This window comes from Catharus ustulatus, chromosome 5 (genome assembly GCF_009819885.2).
Source record: "Catharus ustulatus isolate bCatUst1 chromosome 5, bCatUst1.pri.v2, whole genome shotgun sequence".
NCBI classification, from domain to species: Eukaryota; Metazoa; Chordata; class Aves; order Passeriformes; family Turdidae; genus Catharus; species Catharus ustulatus.
In genome coordinates this window covers 456,628-470,246 of record NC_046225.1, presented here as the reverse complement: position 1 = coordinate 470,246, position 13,619 = coordinate 456,628, and the positions used below count along the sequence as shown (strand labels likewise).

Here is a 13,619-nt window from a genome sequence, read left to right as displayed (position 1 = left end):
CTACCCTACCTTACCCTACCCTATCCTATCCTGCCTTACCCTACCCTATTCTTCTTTCCTATTGTTCGTCCATCCACCCTTCCTTCCCCCCCCTAGCCCTGGCTCCCCCTACCCTCTGTCCCTGCTGCCCTGCCCACCCCGACACCCCGCCTGCCCTCCGTCCTGGGTCACCCACCCCTCTGCCCCCCCATTCCCATCCTCTAGCCCCCCCTTTCTCTCTTTCCTCCGCAGCTCGGGGTGCCGGATAATAAAGCCCAGAGGGCCGGACCGGCGCCCCCACCGTCCCTGCAGCCCCACACGGGGACTGGCCCGCTCTGCGGGTGTCCCCATTCCGGTCCAACACACCGCCCGACACCGCCGGGGCTCCGGCTTTCCCTACATCACACTGGGGGTCCCCGGGGGGGTTTGGGGGGGGGGGGTGGGGGGGTTTAGGGGGGATCCCCTCCTTAGGAGGGGTCCCCGGGGGGGAGGGGGGTGGGGGCGTGGGTTAGGAAGGGCCCCCTCCGGAGGGGGGGGTCCCGGGGGGGGTCAGGGTGGGCCCCCTCCGGAGGGGGGGGTCCGGGGGAGGGGGGCGGGGCGGAGGGGGGCGTTCCCCCTCCCGGCCCCGCCCCCTCCCCAGGACCCTCCCCTCCGGACGGGGCCCGCCCCGGCCCCCTCCCGGGGACCCCCTCCTCCGGACCGGGGCCCCGAGGGAGGGAGGGAACGCTCGTTCGGTGGTTTTTTTGTGTGTGTGTTTACGCCGCAGAGTGACGTGACCCCCTCTGCTTCCCGCCCCACCCACCCCACCCCTCCCTCCCCCCGGGGCCCCGTCCGGGGCAGGGGGTCCTGGGGAGGGGCCCAGGGGGCGGATCCCCTCCGGGGGGAGGGGCCTGGGTGGGAGGAGCCAGGGGGGATTGACCCCCCCAACCCCTCCCACCCCGCCCCCTCCCCCCGGAGGGGGCCCCGCCCCCCGCCCCTCCCCAGGGGCCCCTCCCCCGGAGGGGGCCCCTCCCACCCCCCCCCCGGGACCCCCTCCTAGTGAGGGGACCCCTCCTAAACCCCCCCCACCCCCCGGGACCCCCTCCTAGTGAGGGGGCCCCTCCTAAACCCCCCCCCGGGACCCCCTCCTAGTGAGGGGGCCCACCCCAAACCCCCCACCCCAAACCCCCCAGCCCGCCCCCCGCCCCCCAGTGTGATGTGCGGACAGCCGGAGCCCCGGCAGTGTGGGGCAGTGTTGTGTGTGGGGGGACCCGCAGAGCGGCTCCGGCCCCGTGGGGGGATCCCGCGAGGGGCGCCGGCTCGGGGCTCTCTGGCCTTTATTATCCGGCACCCCGAACCCCGCGGCTGCGGGGAACAGGGACAGGGGACACAGAGGAGGGACAGCAGGGATGGGGAGGGACAGAGAGGAGGGACAGCAGGGATGGGGAGGGACAGAGAGGAGGGACAGCAGGGATGGGGAGGGACAGAGAGGAGGGACAGCAGGGATGGGGAGGGACAGAAAGGAGGGACAGCAGGGATGACTGACAGGGACAGCAGGGATGACAAGGGCAGCAGGGATGGCAGGAACAGCAGGGATGACAAGGGCAGCAGGGATGACACAGGGACAGCAGGGATGACAGGGACAGCAGGGATGGCAGGAACAGCAGGGATGACAAGGGCAGCAGGGATGACACAGGGACAGCAGGGATGACACAGGGACAGCAGGGATGGGTGCGGAGGGAAGCGGGAGGGGAAGGGAAAGGCCGGGTGGGGGGGAGAGGGGCGGGGGACACAGGAGGGGAGTAGAAGGGGGTACAGGGTAGGGACAGGAGAGGAAAAATGAGGGAGAGGGTTTGGGGGGAGAGGAGGGGAGGGTTTGGGGGAGAAAGAAAAGGAACACGGAGAGGAGGAAGGAAAAGCAGAGGGGGAAACAGGAGGGGAGGCCGAAAGGGGAAGGGAAAGGGTCACCTTTGGGGAGGGGAGGGAAAGGGGGGAAAGGAAGAGAAAGAAGGGGAACACGAGCAGGAGGAAGGAGGGAGAGAGGGTTTGAGAGGAAGGGAAGCCGAAGTCCGTCCTGTCCTTCTCCGCGGAGCTCCGACAGCAGCCATCCGTCCGCACCGAGCTCAGCCTGAGCAAATGGCGGCCGAGGGGAATGCCGGGAATTAAATCACCTCGGCCCCGCCCCGCGCAGCCGCACTGGGACCCCGCGCACCTGAGCCGGGCCCGGGCCCGCCCCTCAATCACCGCCCGGTACCGCCCGGTACCGCCCCTCAATCACCGCCCGGTACCGCCCCTCAATCACCGCCCGGTACCGCCCCTCAATCACCGCCCGGGCCCGCCCGGTACCGCCCCTCAATCACCGCCCGGTACCGCCCCTCAATCACCGCCCGGTACCGCCCCTCAATCACCGCCCGGTACCGCCCCTCAATCACCGCCCGGTACCGCCCGGTACCGCCCCTCAATCACCGCCCGGTACCGCCCCTCAATCACCGCCCGGTACCGCCCGGTACCGCCCCTCAATCACCGCCCGGTACCGCCCCTCAATCACCGCCCGGTACCGCCCGGGCCCGCCCCTCAATCACCGCCCGGTACCGCCCGGTACCGCCCCTCAATCACCGCCCGGGCCCGCCCCTCAATCACCGCCCGGCCCGCCCCCGGTACCGCCCCTCAATCACCGCCCGGTACCGCCCCTCAATCACCGCCCGGTACCGCCCGGTACCGCCCCTCAATCACCGCCCGGTACCGCCCGGTACCGCCCCTCAATCACCGCCCGGTACCGCCCCTCAATCACCGCCCCGGTACCGCCCGGTACCGCCCCTCAATCAACGCCCGGTACCGCCCGGCCCGCCCCCGGTACCGCCCCTCAATCACCGCCCGGTACCGCCCGGCCCGCCCCCGGTACCGCCCCTGCATCCCCCCGCCCGGTCCTTCCCGGGCCCGCCCCCGGTGCCTCCGGGCCCCCCTCCCAGAGCCCCGGTTCCGTCCCGAGCCCGCCCCGGCTCCCCGCCCTGCCCGGGCCGGACCGTCGCTCCCGGGCCGAACCGGGGTTTCTGGTTCGGTGCTGCCGGTGCCGGCGGGGGATGCCGAGCGGTGCTCGGGGCTCGGGGCTGTGCCGGGCCGGGCTCGGGGCCCGGCGAGTTCCCGGTGCTGACCCGGACCGGCCGGGCCGCGCCCCCCAAACCCCGCCGCTCCCCGCCGTGCCAGGGAAATGTTTTTCCAGCGTGGGTAGAGAGTTCTTTATGGGAAAACTCAATACTCAAGGATATCAGGGATATCGGAGAGATTCTGGTGTACATTCAAAACACGTTGGCATAAATAAATCCATGGAAGAGCTCATTGGCTCTCCCAGACTGGCTCCTGTGTGATCGTCTGCGATCCCAACTGCTCCCAAGGGCTGTTCAACCTGTAAGCACGGCTGAAAATAGTGGGAAGACTCTGCTCAGGCAGTGGAGCCTCTCAGTCGTGTCCCAAAGGTCTGGCATGGATGGAGTTTCAGGGGTCCCAGCACAGCCCCTCTGTTTGTTCCTCTGGAGCTGACACTTCCCACCATCCCTGACAGAGCTTGGGGGTCCCAGCACAGACCCCCTGGCACATCCCACTGCTCCTTCCAGTCCCCTTTAACCAGGATCATTTCCTGGCTGGGAGCACCCGAAGCCAGCAGAACTGGCCTGAACAACTTCTTGGAGGATCTCTCCTCTTTCTTCCTTGCCAAATCCCCACTGCCAGACCCATGCTGAGGCTCAGCTCCCCCTCCCCTCGGTCTCTAAGGAATTGGGCTTGGATTTCCCAGTCCAGCAGGGCAGAAATGCTGCTGTCCTTATTGTATATCCAAAGTGCAGTAATGGCTTAAGAAATAACTGGAAGAAATCAAAGGAATGAAGAGAAATTAGCTAAGAGCTGCCAGATGCAAACAAGGGATGCTCAAACCACTCATCAATGATTTGGTTTAATTAAACAACTCAAAGTAATTAACACCACACTGATACAGTTTGATTCTTTTTTATTGAGTTATAGAGAAATATGGCAGGATGCAAAACCTTTCCAAACCCAGGAGATCTACAGGGCACAGCTGCAGAGAGACTCTTGGGATTCAGGGGGAAAAACACAAAGTTTTCAGTCTTCAGCATCTTCCACTGCGTCACCATTGACAGGAAACACGGCGTGAGCCTCAGGGAGACGCAGAGAGTCAGAGATTTTACAGATCCCGTCCTCACCTCCGCCTTTCAGCAGGTAGAGTCTGCAGGGAGAGGGGAGAAAATGGATCAGAACGGACACCCTACTTCCAGAAAAATCACCATCATCCATAAAGCACTAAGTAGAGCTGTAGGAACTTTCCCAGAGGTTCATTTCCCTGTGGACTGAGGGCTGGAAGTTGAAGCACAGGCTGGACCTGCACTGGACAGACTATGGAAACCCAGAAGTAAAAGCTACATTCCAAAATCCGGCTCCTGAGGTGTGACCCTCTCTTCTCTCACCTGCTGGTGGAAGCACAAGAAGTGATCTTCTCTCAGGACATTTTTTCCTCACGTTCTGCGAGTCACGTCCTTGCCTGGAGAAAAGCAGCCATTTCTCCTCATGTCTGTAAAAAATTTAAAAATTATGCCAAAACACAGTTTGTACAGGTACCTTTGTAAATTCTGAAGGAAGCTGGCCATCAGGGAATGTTGAACAATCAGCATTCATCTGGATAAAAAATCCACGAGCGGAGCTGAAACTTCCTTTCATTGGCAGGCTGCACTTTCCTGCAAGTTGCGTTATCGCACCTACACAGCACGCACAATGATTTCACCCGGATTATAAATGTTCGCATAGTGCCCCCCCTGCCCCCCACTCGTGCTGCTGCAAAGATGGAAACTGCTCATGGAAGGTTTCAGAAACACAAACCATCTGCGCCATCTCTATTTTTCACTACGTATGGATGTAGGGTTAGGATAGAGCGGAACTTCATCGTGTATGACAGGGGCTGAAATTTCTGATTCTCTTTTAGGTTTCTGACTGTAGACTAAACTAAGATGCTCCTTGAGCTAGAAATCAACATTTTATACCAGAAAATGAAATCAGATTCAGAATAAATTTTTTTCTTCTATTTTCACCTGATGATGAACAGGAAGGTTACTGAAACACAGTAATGCACATCATGCCAAAACTCATTTTGTTCCTATTTTCCAACTCTTCCTAGCTTAGCTAAAAGGTAGTCCACAGACGGACCAAGACTGCTTGAAATAAACAGAACAAAGAACTCAGATATTTTCAATGAAGGAGCTACAACAAGGTTTAAATGTTTCATGTAGAATGTTTTAGGTTTAGTAATTCTGTTCCATTCCTTCAACTGTTTTGCACTTTAAGAGGATAAGGAGTAACAGAATCTGGAATGTAGGGATCACCATGTAATTATTAAATTTTATTAAAATAAAACTGATTTTTTTTCTCCAGAAATGGAGGACCTCAGTTGTTTATCAATGACAATTTATGCCAATAAATTTATTCTTTACATATGAGAAGGTTATAAAACATTATCACAATTACATGGCTTCTATCTGTAAAGTGCAACGTACTTTCAACTCTAAATACGTACAAATTTTAGTTTAGAAATACCTGCTGTGTCACCAACAATTCCTGGGTAGGTTCTAGGAGCTTTGCCAAGGAATTCATTGATGTCAGGCTTAACAGCGTGGCACTTCTGGGTCCTCATATTCAGCCATCCTTCGGTGCATCTTGTGTCATCCTTCATTTCAGTTGTAATCTTTCCAAGCATCATTCCAAATCTGCAATATCAGTTGCATCCCTAATTAGATGCATAACACTTCACAATGTTTACTCGCAGCATCATCCCCAAAACACATCCCCAAAAAAACAACAAAATGTTGCTGTTAACAACAGCACAACCTGATGTTTAGGACAACAGCTGTTGTTCCAGGACCTGACAGAAATGCCCCCCCAAGCTTTACTGTCTTGTGGTTCGACTCCTCATGCAAGAGCATTTATCTTATGCTACAAAAAAAGCCTTTTCTGACACACCCTATTTAGCAGGCAAGTCAGGAGAGAAATGCTTTGCTTTCATAGACAAGAAGCCGCCTGCCTGTGCCGGGCTCGCTGCTGAGCCCGTGCGGGTTTGCTCGTGCTGTTTCAATAACGCGGCTCAGCTGAGCTCGGCAGCTTCGGGTGCTGCGCTGGGCGGAGCCGGGCGGGGTTCGTGCAACCTCGGCAACATTCGGCACTTCGGCTACACTCGGCTACACTCGGCTACACTCGACTACGCCGGCACTTCGGCTAAAATCGGCTTTTTTCGGCTACACTCGGCTACCACGGCACTTCGGCTACAATCGGCTTTTTTCGGCTACACTCGGCGACTCCGGCACTTCGGCTACACTCGGCTTTTTTCGGCTACACTCGGCTACGCCGGCACTTCGGCTAAAATCGGCTTTTCTCGGCTACACTCGGCTACGCCGGCACTTCGGCTACACTCGGCTTTTTTCGGCTACACTCGGCGACTCCGGCACTTCGGCTAAACTCGGCTTTTTTCGGCTACACTCGGCTACGCCGGCACTTCGGCTACACTCGGCTTTTTTCGGCTTTTTTCGGCTACTCCGGCACTTCGGCTAAACTCGGCTTTTTTCGGCTACACTCGGCTACGCCGGCACTTCGGCTAAAATCGGCTTTTCTCGGCTACACTCGGCTACGCCGGCACTTCGGCTAAAATCGGCTTTTCTCGGCTACACTCGCGACACCGGCACTTCGGCTAAAATCGGCTTTTTTCGGCTACACTCGGCTACGCCGGCACTTCGGCTACACTCGGCTTTTTTCGGCTACACTCGGCGACTCCGGCACTTCGGCTAAAATCGGCTTTTTTCGGCTACACTCGGCTACGTCGGCACTTCGGCTACACTCGGCTTTTTTCGGCTTTTTTCGGCTACTCCGGCACTTCGGCTAAAATCGGCTTTTTTCGGCTACACTCGGCTACGCCGGCACTTCGGCTACAATCGGCTTTTCTCGGCTACACTCGGCTACGCCGGCACTTCGGCTAAAATCGGCTTTTCTCGGCTACACTCGCGACACCGGCACTTCGGCTACACTCGGCTTTTTTCGGCTACACTCGGCTACCACGGCACTTCGGCTACAATCGGCTTTTTTCGGCTACACTCGGCGACTCCGGCACTTCGGCTACACTCGGCTTTTTTCGGCTACACTCGGCGACTCCGGCACTTCGGCTAAACTCGGCTTTTTTCGGCTACACTCGGCTACGCCGGCACTTCGGCTACACTCGGCTTTTTTCGGCTACACTCGGCTACGCCGGCACTTCGGCTAAAATCGGCTTTTTTCGGCTACACTCGGCTAAGCCGGCACTTCGGCTAAAATCGGCTTTTTTCGGCTACACTCGGCTACGCCGGCACTTCGGCTCAACTCGGCTTTTTTCGGCTACACTCGGCTACGCCGGCACTTCGGCTAAACTCGGGTTTTAGAGGCTCCACTCGGCTACATTCGCGTTTCCTGGCTGCGCTCCCTTGTCCCGGCTCGGCTCCCGTAGGGCGGCGCTGGCCGGGCCGAGGCCCCGCGCGAGGGAAGGCGGAGCCGCCTCGCGTTAAACGCGCAGAGCTCGGTGTGTTCCTGCCGCCGAGTCCCGCGGGCGGCCCGGCCATCGCACGGGCACGGACGGGAGCGCGGGGCCGGGCAGGAGCTCGCTGGGCAGTGCCTGCACCCGCGCTAATTAACGGCCACCGACAGCACCGCTGGGCTCGGCCGGGCTGGGCTGCGGGGTGGCTGCAGTACCGCGCTGTGTCCACACGGCGGCGACACTGAGAAGGCACGGCCCGGGGGTGGTTGCAGTACCGCGCTGTGTCCACACGGCGGCGACACTGAGAGGGCACCGGCCGGGAGTGGCTGCAGTACCGCGCTGTGTCCACACGGCGGCGACACTGAGAGGGCGCGGCCCGCGGATGGCTGCAGTACCGCGCTGTGCCCACACGGCGGCGACACTGAGAGGGCGCCGGTGCTGCTGGGCTCACAGCGCATGCCCGAACGGCTGGAAATGGCGCCGGCTGGGCTGCAGCGGCATCGGGGTCGGAGGCACGCCGCCCATTAGACAAATCGGAGTCCTTGATTTCCCTTTTCGGGAAGGTAAATCGAATAGTGCCGGAGATGCCATCATGGGAGGGAGTCACATGACTTCTGCCTCTCCTGGCAGCCATCTTCGGTGTGGCAGAACGCACTTCCGACCCGCCGCCTTATTTTGAGCGGTAGACATCACTTCTGAGCTGCACCATATTTGGTGTGGCAAAAAAAGGCACTTCTGTGCCGCTATATTTTGTGTGGCAAAACTCACTTGCGGTCCGCCACCGGCTTTGGTGTGGCTATAGCCACTTTTGGGCCGCGCCATAATAAGTGTGGCAGAACCCACTTCCGGCCTGCCGCCATATTTGATGTGGTAGAGGCCGCTTCCGGTCCGGTTCCATATTTTGTGTGGCCTAATTCACTTCCTGTCACCGCCATTTTTGGTGTGGCAAAACACACTTCCGTTCTACCGCCATGTTTTGTGTGGCATTACCCACTTTCGTACAGTCACCATTTTTTGTGTGGCAAAACGCACTTCCGGTCCGCCGCCATATTTGGTGTGTTAAAAGCCACTTGCGGGCTGCCGCCATCTTTAGTGTGGCAGAACACGCTTTTGGTCCTCCGCCGTCTTTGGTGCGGCGAAAGCCACTTATGGTCAGTCGCCTTCTTTGTTGTGCTACCGTGGCAGGCCCCCGCCCCTCACTACGGCGTCTGTAGTGTGCTCCCTGAACCTGGTTCCGAGACAGGCTAACGCCGACTGATCCCGCAAGTCTGGGCGCGCTATTCCACCCTCATTCCTGGCACTAGGACGTGGGATGTGGGGCCACCCGTGCCCGTGTCGGGTGGTGGCCGAGAGAGTAGCGGCAGGCGGCGACAGGCTCTCCTCGCTCTTACCCGGGATCCGGCGGCGGCCGCCATCTTGACTTCCAGCAGGCTGTGGGCACGCCCCCTCCCCGCCCTTAACCACCCAGCGGGGCGGTGCCTGGAGGAACGCCTGCAGTACTGCGCTGTGTCCACACGGCGGCAGCACTGAGAGGGCGCTGCCCGCAGATGGCTGCAGTACCGCTCCATGTCCACACGGCGGCGACACTGCCGCCGAACTCAGCCCGGGCTGGCGGCCTTTGGGGACAGACCGGGGGGGGGGGGGACAAAAAGCACCGAGTCCCAGTCCTTCAAAAATTCCTCCTAAATGAATGCCCAAAAAAAACCCCAATCAAAATTAAAATAACCAAATAAAAAACCAGCTCTTTAGATATATATAAAAATTTCATATTTATTTTTTCATATTTCACTTATATTCATTCATAATCTACAGATATTTTACCTTGTTACTACTGCTCAGGGGCTGCTGGAACTGTAGAAAACTCTCCCTGGGACTGGGAGAACAGTGTGTCCCTGCCAGAGCTGTCTGTGCCAGGTTCCTGGAAGGTTTCCTAGCTGTTTCACTAGTTCAGGGATGCTTCTGTCCATACGGAGTGTTCTGAGCTGCTTTGCCACATGCCTTGAACCCTGTCCCCTTCACCCAGTGCAATGTTTAAACCCAGCCCCAGCCCTGGTCACTGTGCTGGTCACAACACAGCAGCCTGTCTTCCCCAAATCCCAGCTTTCCATGGCTTTGGTGGCCTGAAACCTTCTCTCCATGGATCCTCAGCCCACCTCACTCGCACTGCTCCAAGGCACTTACCCCTCAGGCAGTGGGCACTGGCTGAGGCATGGCTGGCTGCTCTGCTTTGCCACCTTGCTGCTCTGAAACGGGGGTGGTGGGCAAAATCTCTTCTTTGGGTTCCACAATGCCTGACAAAAACCTCGGTACTGGGACTGTCCACCAACAAACTTTGGTGGTGAACAGCACCTCATCAGCTGGGTCCGAGGAAAAACAAACCAGCTGAGGGCAAAAAACCCAACCCATTGGCTGGGGACTTTTTATTCTCATTTTAAAAATGAGTTAAAACACCTGAAAGGCAAAAATCCTGCTCACAAGGCTAGAAGCAGTCAGCACACACACTCGCACAGGCAGACACGAGCAGCAGCAGACAGACACAAACTCTCCCAGACACACACGGACACTCACGCGCTCCCACTGTCACACACTCCTCAGCTGACATGCTGACTGCAAGCCCTGCTTGAAACACTACACCGAACAGGATGTTTCAACACATCTTCCAGCTGCTGCTCTTCAACATCAAACGGCAGACTCCAGGAAAATTGGTAGCATCGGTGACTGCAGAGATAGGAACCCACCTCAGGGACCTGCGAGACAACAGGAGGTGGTCAGCAAGTGGCTCCCTGACAGCTAGAGGTTATCCCCACACGTTTTCTACCCCAGACCCCATAGAACAGAGATGAACAATTAAGTTTTGTAACTGTTCTACCTACCCGTGACCACGTGCCAGAGCAGGGGCAGCACTGAGTGTCAGTGGCACAACAAAGGTGCGTGCAGGATAGGTACATACGGTATAGACACGTACAAGAAAGGTACGTGCAATATAAGCCAAGACAGGCACACACAGTACAGGTACCTACAGCATAAGCCAAGGCAGGTACATACAGGATAAGTGAGGACTGGAGATAACTCTCTGGAGGATCAAGTCTCAAGCCCAATACTCTTTGAAAAGACAGAACCTAGGGAACTATTGAAGGCACATAAGGAGGGTCTAACACACTCCCTATAGAAGGCCAAGAGAACGGCACGTGAAAAGAAGGCTCTAGCAAAGCTGAGGCAGAAAATGGATGAGAACCTCTTGTGTACTTCTTTCTGCCTCTAAGAGCAAAAAGGTAAAGATGCCAGAATCAGCCCAATGCAGGAAAGTACACGAGTGGAGTCCGGCCAGCATGGCCTGGAATGATGCTGATAAAGCATCGAGATGTGACAAAGGCGACACACAAGACAATGGACACAAACGACAGAACACAGACACAGACTACATAGGAGACACAAGTTATGTAGCAAGACCTGGAAGGAACTGGAGCAGCCATCAACTGGAACATCTCAGAGCCAGAGCTGGAACAAAGAACATGCCATGGTCAGAGCTGGAGGTTCAGCAAGCTGGACTGGGAAACACCTGCAAGTGAAACAAGCAGAAGGAACAGAAATCACCTGGGCCCTCAAATATCCTGAGCACTAAGTGACCAGGGGGGCCAGGAGCAGGAGCTGGAGAACCAGGAACAGCTCTTGTGCAGAGGGTCCATCAGCTGGAGCTGTATCAGGCACAGGTGTCCCTGAGGGAGGGCTGAACTTACCTGCAGCAGGAACATCTCGTGGTTGGACCTGGAATTATTGCGCCCTGCATTCCGAGCCAGGGGCAGGTGTCCCTAATCAGGAGCTCTGAGCAACAGGAGGACTGAAGCCATGCCAAGTGCCACTCTCGGCGTGGAGGTGTCTCCCAGTCACACCCCCGAGAGCAGAAGTGAGGCAGGAGCTCTCCTGGGGATGTGGTGCAGCAGCATCTCCTCTGTCTCTGCGCAAAGAGGGGTCAGTCAGCATCCCAGCCACCCCCACCCTGCCTCAGAGCAGGACTGGGGAGCCACGGACTGCACTGCACACCTTGATAAACATCACTGAGCCAGGCACGGCACAAACCCCATCCCAGCCTGAACGTGCCACAGGGTATGTTCATCAAACACAGCTGAGCCAAGCCCAGCACTAAATATCAAATGAAACAGGTCACCAAGGGCCCAGAACAACCAGAAGCCTCTGGCAGGGGCAGCAGGACAGGATCATCCCAGCCTGTGCGTGACCAGAAGCCAAACCATCAGCAGCACCGCTGGGTGGTTGCCGATGGTGTGGAGAGAAGCCACCCTCGGGCAGCTCTGGGGCAGCACCTTCCCTCGGCTCCTTTCACAGCCATGGCTCCCACAGCCGTGGGGCACAGCTGAATCCCAGCCCCAGTGCCCGTCCTGATCCCCCTGCAGCCAGGGCCGTGTCCAGGAGCGCTGCCAGCGCAGCCCCGAACCACAGCACAGCAGGACAGGCCACGTAACCAGAAACCACAAGCACAACCCTTCTGTTCCCGAGGAGCAGCCAGTCGCAAGGCAGAGGCTGGGCACAGCCAGCATCCCGGCAGCCACACGCAGCGGTGAAAGCAGACCCAGCTTTTACGGACCGCAGCCGAGCCCCGTGGGCCATGAGGTGCCCCTTTTCTCTGCAGTGCTGCAGGGTCTGGGTCACCCCCCGAGCCCTGCCCCGACGGCTGCAGCTTTCCCGACAAACAGGAGCCCCCGGTGCTTCTCGGAAGCTCCTCCCGGGCAGGCTGGGCCCGGGGCTGGTGCAGAGGCTTTGCCTGCTGTCCTTCCCCCCGCCGTGGCTGCAGGCCCCAGCTGCGCCTTTCCAGCCTGAGCCGCACTGCGGTGGCTCTGCCTGCCCCGGTGAGCCTGGGAGCGGGAGCGGAGCTGTGCCCGGCCGGGCAGCCCAGGCAGGGCCGCTGGAGAGCACGGCACAGCCAGCAAACCCTTCCCCGGACTTACCGAATCTCACCGGAATCACAGGGGCCGCAAGCGCCCTGGGGGAAGGCCCATTACAGCCGAGTGACCGTCCCAGGGCCCGCGCACGCCTCTCCCGGAGCCCGACCCGGCCGCAGCCGCCGCCATTTCCCAAAGGCCACGTGGCGCGCACGGCGCAGGCGCGGGCGGGGCCTCCTGAGCGGCGCGGCGGCGCCCCCTGCGGGGCTCGCAGCGGAACTGCAGGCGGTGCCCCAGAGCCGCCCCCAGCCCCGCTCCCCTCGCTCGCTGCCCGGGACGAGCCCGCGGCCGTGGGCAGCGCGGAACAGCCGCTCCCAGCCCCGTGTCCTGCCGGGCCCTGCTCCTTCCCCTTCCCGGAATGGCACCGCTGTCAGCCCGGGGGCACCCGGTGAGAAACGGCCCCGCCTCTTCTGACACGGATGACACCGCATCAAGTGCCCTAGTCCTCTGCACAGATGCTGCAGACCCACTGCAGACACTGCTGAAGGATCCTCTGGGATCTTCCAAGTCCCCTTCCTCCCTCCAGAGTCTGGCATCACGGAATTTATTCCAAGTGCTGTACCCCCCCCCCCCCATCTGGATTTATTTGGACATTCTGCAAATGCATGTACATATGTACATAAGCAGCTTTTATGTTAGCTGCATATATCCTCCAATTAAACTCTCCATCATGAATCACATTTTCTTAAGGAAATTGGCTCTGCTAAGATAATAAAAATAAATTCAGGTGACCTGGGGCAAACCCTTCGACGGATACGTGTTTTCATTCCTGTAGTCCAAATGAGAATCTTTTCAGGGGAATCTAAAACATCTCTGGATCTGACTTGCTTAGAAAAGAAATTGCAGTCGGTATCATAATGACCTTAGGAAACAAAGCTTTATTTAAACTTAAAAGCATCAGCTACAATAAAATTACATTTTGCTAGATTCTGTTTAAATCATTGCCAGGCAAATCATAACAGAGGCCACTGACCTTATGTTTCTAACAAGCAATTAACTCTAGCAAGCTTCCTAAAAATTTAGTCCTCTAGTACATTAGGGGGAAAAAACCCCAACAAAACAAATAAAACAAAGCAAAACAAAACAAAACAAAACAAAACAAAACACACCTCCAATAGATGAGTCTGAGCAGGTTCATTCCAGAGCAGCATCTT

At 58.0% G+C, this 13,619-nt stretch overlaps 2 long non-coding RNA genes across 2 annotated transcripts; both read right to left on the bottom strand.

The window, feature by feature from the left end:
- Nucleotides 1-3,941: 3,941 nt before the first annotated feature.
- LOC116996716 lies at nucleotides 3,942-6,028 on the bottom strand. Its single transcript, XR_004418008.1, has 3 exons — nucleotides 5,554-6,028; nucleotides 4,434-4,537; nucleotides 3,942-4,195 (listed from the first exon to the last, which is right to left on the bottom strand). It is a non-coding gene; the product is annotated as an uncharacterized LOC116996716 (long non-coding RNA).
- A 3,865-nt stretch (nucleotides 6,029-9,893) lies between these two features.
- On the bottom strand, nucleotides 9,894-12,613 carry LOC116997118. Its single transcript, XR_004418093.1, has 4 exons — nucleotides 12,472-12,613; nucleotides 11,248-11,465; nucleotides 10,961-11,069; nucleotides 9,894-10,257 (listed from the first exon to the last, which is right to left on the bottom strand). It is a non-coding gene; the product is annotated as an uncharacterized LOC116997118 (long non-coding RNA).
- Nucleotides 12,614-13,619: the final 1,006 nt, after the last annotated feature.